Source organism: Octodon degus, unplaced genomic scaffold, assembly GCF_000260255.1.
Source record: "Octodon degus isolate 3935 unplaced genomic scaffold, OctDeg1.0 scaffold00044, whole genome shotgun sequence".
NCBI lineage: Eukaryota > Metazoa > Chordata > Mammalia > Rodentia > Octodontidae > Octodon > Octodon degus.
Genome location: NW_004524620.1, coordinates 5,442,157 through 5,449,003, shown reverse-complemented (window position 1 = coordinate 5,449,003; position 6,847 = coordinate 5,442,157). Strand labels below are relative to the sequence as shown.

Sequence of the window (6,847 nt, the reverse complement as noted above, 5' to 3'; positions counted from 1 at the left end):
GTAGGTCTTTAAAATGCTAAGAAACTCATTGAGTATAAGAATATGAAAAATGTACAAAACTAAATGAGAGATAATATTATAGATAATAAAATCCAATGTTTAAAACTCAGATTTAATGAACATCAGTAAGCACTTGAATTCCAACTTTAAAATGTATGACTTGATATGAGTGTTTTAAAGCAATTTCATAACATTCTTAGCATCATCCACACTCTCATTCATAGATAGTGAAAATAGGCCTATTGGTTGTAAGATATTTACCCAGGATTAAATATCTAGTTTCTAACGGAGTTAGAATTAGAATTTTTATTCCTCAACTCCAGTCTAATGGAAACTCAAATTTCTACTGAGCTATTTTTTTTTCAGATCCTAAATTCCATGAAGTTTCTACAATATAAAAACAAATTTCCTGTTTTACAGAATCAGATTCCACATACAATCTCATGTAGCTTATACTTGAAATTAATATATTTAGTTTTAGTTGCCAGTAGAAGAATTTCCATCATTTTTCTTTTCCTTGGAACATTTAGGACTGAGTTTGGACAAGGATGCCATGCCAAAATATTCCTGCCCAAATTGTTTGTAGTTTGTTACCTTCGGCTGTCAGCAATATAATCCATGTGAACCGTAGGCTTTTTATTCCGTTGGTAATTTCTGATCATTTCTTTAGTGCTAGTCTTGAAACTTGCATAACATCTACTGAAGTGAAGCTTAAAAATAGTAGACCAGTGTTGCTATTATTTCAGCATAGAAAATCAAAGTAGACTACAGCAAATGGATGAAATAAATCTATTTTAAGCCAAATAAAATATACATGTACTTATAAAATAATGTCAATTTTTAGATAATAATGGGTAGATTCTTAGTATTGCAGTGATGGAAAAATACTTATTCATGGGCATATTCTATATTGGCAGTTGCTTCTCCAGTGCTGTAGTACAGTTTCAGGGTCCTGCAGTCTGCCAATTAATACAATCATGGTGTTGCCCCTGGCTCTGCTATTTTTAGTGCCCCTCCATCATGTACTTTTTTTTTTAACATTCTTTGTAAGAATTTCATATATGACAGATTTTCTTTTCATGGTTCAAGACTGTGAGGTCTCTGCTCGCACTAAAAACACAAAGTGATTTTCCATAAAATCCCAGATTTTTTTCTAGGTCATAGGCTTTCCCTTATGATAATTTATACCTAATACTTATAGCACAATTTATATTTTAAAGACCACATTGATGAATTTCAATCATCACACTCTGGAGTTTGGATTGAGCAATGTAGGACATATATTCAACCTTCTCCCAGCAAGGATATAGAAGTACCATGAAGTTAATTTGCAGACAAGCCCAAAATTAGGTGACAGTGTTAAAATTTGGACTCAGGGCATTCTTTTACCTCTGTAATGTAGCTTTTCATAATAATATTTGAATGACTCATGCGCCTTTTATTTGTCTTTTAGTAGCCTGTAATAAAAAAAAAATCATAAATTGGTCAAGCAATGGCCGTGACTCATCCACATGACTGACACTGACAAAGGATCTGCAAACTGCGGTACAGGGTTTCAGGTTAAATCCTGAGGGGATTTGACTGACCTTGTCAGACACAAAAGTTACATTTCTTGTTATATAGGTCTTGCTTTGTCTTGGTCTTAACCATCCTGCAGGAAAGTATAAAAAGAAAGTATAAGAAGTAAAGCCATATTAATATGCTGAGCTGTAAATGGCTCAAGTCAACAACTTCTGACATTCCCAGTCTTATGGAAAATTCACTACTATTATGGACTACTGGACTATATTAGAATATTTTGCTGAATTCACTCACATATAAGTTTTAGATGACAATGGAATACCCTTCTCTGACAAAACTAAACAACTGAATGATCATTTTGTATCTGTATATTCAAAATAGTTAGGATAGATATACAGCTACATTCTCTTAACTCAATGAATAGAAAGATTTGTTCTACTAATGTTTGTGAACAGGATATCATCTGCATCTTGTACAATGAATAACCACTAAGTCAACAATATACAATGTATTAATTATTGAAACTATGCTAATAATCAGTTTTTAAACTGTCTCGTTGCTATTTGTTTCTCAATAAAATTATTTCAAAAAAATATAAATACTTGGATTTGGAATCATTGCCCTCTTTCTCTGATAATGATTCCTAATCCACATTTGCTATTTCAGTCCTCCACCCAACACTGTTTCAAAGTCATTTTTCTGGTACTAATATTTGTTCAGTCTTCATTAGATTATTTTGAAATCCCAAACAAACCTTGTGGCTTATTTGGTAATGCATATACTCTTTGTCTAGCATTCAAGTTTTAAAATCAAAATTTGTTAAGTTCCTTTATAACTCTGAAAATGCAAAACTATATTCATGGAATAATTAAAGTTATAACCAAGACAGAAATTCTTAATTTAAAATGTAATTAGTCCTGTGAATGCATCTATAACCTAGATCATTGTTCCTCTTTTATATAATTTACCATAAAATGTAAAGTTTCTAGTCATAAGTAAAGAAAAATCATTAATCTCATTCTCAATATGGACTAGCTTCCCATAGGGAAAAGTCTAATTTACAGATTTCTTTTTTAATGAAATGCATTTTCAATACTTTCTTTTAGCTACTGTAATTGGAATGAAACTGACAAAGCACTGGTATTTTGAAGCTGACTAGCTTCAATGAATAGATAAGAATGAATTGAAATTAGCTCATCAATTGCTTATATGTAAATGATTTCCCGAGAGCTTGGTCACCTCAACATGTTCTTATGTTTCTTTAGTCATTTCAATATTGAGCAAGTATTAATTTTCCTACCCTTCTCCATCATTATAGATAAGCCAAAGCTCGAGCCATTTTCTTAGTGTTTAGCACATGTCACTGGATTGTGAGGTGTGAATTAGTGAAATTCAAATTAATGGAAGTGCATAATCAAAACAAAAAATAAATATGAGTTGACATTTCCTCCTCTTTTGAATTTACATCATCAATCTTCAGTATATTTTGACTTAGTTATGGTTCTCTTATGGACACTTTCAAATAATATTAATAATAACAATAATAAAATAAATTATACTCCTTTGACAGCTAATGCTTCTGTAGCCACACTAGCAGAATGTCATCATTTTCAGAGGAGTTACAGAAATTAGAAAGACAATTCTAACAATGTCAGCAATATTATAAAAATGTAATATAATGTATTGGGCTGGGTACAAGCTTAGCATACAAGAGGTCTTAAAGTTTCAAGTAATCAGAAAATCTTTTTGAATCTCAACATCAACATGTAGAAAACTTTCATATTTCCATAATAAGAAAAAGCAAAGCAATATTTGTACCATCTAGCAATACAAATACAGCATATTTTGAAAGTACAGAGTGCCTTATAAAAGTAATTGTAAACTACTTTACAAACATAGTCATATTTTTGACAGCCTATTGGCATTATGAGTTATAAAAAACAGTTAAGTATAAAATCAAATAAACCACTTAAATTCAACCTTCTTAATCACTAAGTGTACTAAGCTGAATCTAAAAGCATATCTTGCTTGCCATGCCGGCCCCACCTCCAGGGTGTGCTGAGACAGGGATTGAGACTGGGCGTGGTGGCACATGCCTGTAATCCTTGCTCTCAGAAGGCTGCAAACAGGTGGATCACTATGAGACCGATCTAGTAATGAGACCCCAAACACCCTGTAGACCCTTCCCTAAAACACACACAAAAAAATTAAAAAATATATAAAAGTACATCTTTAGATTCTCAGTAGATTTCTCTCTTACTGGACAATAAGTTGTCTGGAGTTACCAGGTATGCTCTCTACTTTAAGGAATTGTTGGTTTTCAGATACAAAAATGCAAAGTGATAAAACCTTCAATGAGATAAACCAGAGCCATGCAAGATAGTGTAAAGGGATCACTGGCAGGAAGAAGTTAGAACAACTACATAATAGATACAAAAACCCTCAAGATGAAACTAAAATTGGAATAGGTGTTAGACAGCAGTTCTGTGCTGATCTGGCACTTGATCCAGCCAGCATTAGTGTTTTGATCATTGCATGGAAGTTCAGAGCAGCAGCACAGTGAGAACTCTCGAAGCCAGAGTTCATAGACGGCATGACAGGATTAGGATACGACAGCACAGAAAGAAAAAAGCTAAATTACCCAAGGTGGAACAAGAGTGCAAAGAACCAGGATGATTGAAGGATTTTTACCAGTTTACTTTTATTTTTGCAAGGAGTCCAGGATAAAAAGGATTAGAACTAGAAATGGCCATTGCCTGCTGAAATTTATTGCTTAATGGAAATTTTTAATTCTTAAATTTATGGAATACATCTTAGTTACAACATCATAAATGATAAATACCAAAAGATACTTGAAATCTTCTTTTAGACTTCAGTACAATGATTGCAGATGACATGACTAATTATAAGGAAGAAGGAGCCTGGCCAGTTACCGTGGATGACAGTGTAGAATTCTCATACCCTCAAATTTCTGGGACAAAAAGCACAACAGTATAGCACTGAAGGAACCTTCTAGAATGTACACATTCTGTGCAATAAATACAATAGAAAATTGCACAGTCAATCTCTGCTGGCTATACGGACCTGAAGATCCATCCTCACTATTCAGACTGAGAGTTAAAATCTACATTTTGGATCAGATTATATTTCATTATTTTAATGGTGGTTTGGGCTTGTCTTCTAGTCTGGGCGACATTAAACATTTATAATTCAATGCTGTGTATTTCATCTTAATATCTGTGGACCTTCCTAACTTATTCTCTCATAAGTCTTAGAAGCTTCATGGTGATTATTCTGAGGTTTCTACCCCTGCATAAAGCACAATGCTGTCTTCATCAGAAAACATCTTGGCATAAGAATTAAGTGTGATGAATATCGTAAACAAAAAAGAACAGAAAAGAATTTTAGGAAACTAAGAGAAAAGATACTCACCCCAAAAGGCCTCTCTTTGTAAGCAGACTTACCCCTGATATCACTGAGGAAAGGAGGGAAATTGAAATCTGGAGAAGCTTTCATTCATATATACTAACGTTTAGACTGTGCACACTTGGAAACAAGAACCCTGTAAGAGATTGCCAATGGGAGCCAGAGAGCTTGCTACACAGCAAAGTGCATTGGTACTTTGCCTGCCATATTGCATCCCTCAGAGTTCAAATCTTTTCAGTGCCTGCCCAACAAACTTCTGGGTAGAACCTTGTCTGCTTTGGAAAGAGCTGCAGCCATTGTGGGTGATCGAGGAAGGTCCCCAAGAAGAGATACTGTTGACTATTTAGGAAGTCAGCTATCCATAAAGCTGTAGATAAATGCAGTGAAGAATTACTCCTACTAACCACATTTCCTTGATCTGTGACTATGATGTCCCAGAAGGACTTCCAGCAAAGGTGGTTATAAAGAAAGAACAATTTCACAAGGAATGAAAACAGCTGCCCCGGCGTACATGCCTTGCGCCTAGGAACATGAGAATCCATGTACTGGAAAGCGCATACTGAGATGGCGAAGCGCAGCGGGATTAAGTGGAAAGCAAGGTCAAGGAGGATGCTGCAAAGCTGGAGGTGGAGACACAAGCCGCCCACTATGAAAGTCAGGTTCGCTGGTACAGAAAGATCTGGTAAGGTGCCAACAAGAACGCTGCAATAGGTTTTTCGGAGGCATAATAAGGAGATAGGAAAGATAATAGAAGCTTTTATTAACTCCAAAAACACAGAGTGGTTAAGGCCAGATGGGTCAGGTAGATCCTCTGGCCTGAGGTTAAAGAATGCTGAGGCATGTATGGACTTCTGTTGGGATGCAGTTTGAGGGCATGTGCAGAAATATCTGAGGAGCTGACTTGGGTCTTCTCTGAGCCGGTGGGAAAGGTGAAAGGAAACTGCACTCTGAGCTGGGTTGGAGAAGAAGGGGTGAGGTGGTCTCTGGGAAGATAAACTCTTGTTTTAAGGGCTTCAGCCATATTAAATGACCACCATAATAATTCAGCAACTTATACGAGGACCTGAAACTATCACTTTGGAAAGTGGAAAAGCTGAAGAACCAACAAGTCCCCTAAATATGTAACCAAGTAGAGCTCCAGCAGGAGGAGAAGCACCAATGCCTTGAAAAGTAAAGGCAAAGATGATGTGGGCAAGAGCAGGAAGGGTTCAAAGAAATCCTCATTTGTGTGAGACTGCAAGAGATACAGTTGGGCCATAGCTATGGGAAGCACTATAGGGATAACCAATTGAAGTTCCACATCCCTCATCCTGGCCAGTGGTATGCTGGCTCTTAGAGACCACAGACACTTAATACCTAGAGACACTAGGCATTGATGAAACTGTGGGACCCAGCCCGAATGCATACTGTGGTCAAGCTGCTAGGATGGGAGACATGGAGGCAGCTTGTGCACCACTGCCTGTGCTTAGCCACACTGGTCCTACAGTAAATTTGTTCCAAACAAAAGCTGCAGGTACCAACTAATTGCAGTGTCTTATTTCCAAAATCCTCTTGAAGAAGAAACCCTTTTGGACTAGGCAGACCTCACCCCAGCCAAGTCTGAAGGATTCCTCCTAATAGTCCCATCTCACCTTTATCACTCTGGGCAGTGTGCCAAAGGCAATGGGCAAGTAAGAGGGAGTATTCAGCAAATGAGTTCTACATTGTCCAGTATATGCCTGCCAGAACCCTGAGGGAGCCCTCAGGAATGGATCCAGTGCCCTTTGCCTCGATTTGCTAATTTTGGAATGAAAGGAATATGAGGATAGTGAGTGGGGTTGACATTCAAAGGCAGAGTGCTTTGTCAATATGCAGTATGCTCTGAGTTCAATTTTTATGCCCCCCAAATAATAAATAAATA

General features: G+C 36.5%; 2 pseudogenes; one reads left to right on the top strand and one right to left on the bottom strand.

Moving 5' to 3' along the window:
* The window catches only part of LOC101570131, a 180,843-nt pseudogene extending 176,325 nt beyond the window's left edge, over positions 1-4,518 (top strand).
* Positions 4,519-5,547: 1,029 nt separating this feature from the next.
* Positions 5,548-6,847, bottom strand: part of LOC101569728 — a 64,747-nt pseudogene continuing 63,447 nt past the window's right edge.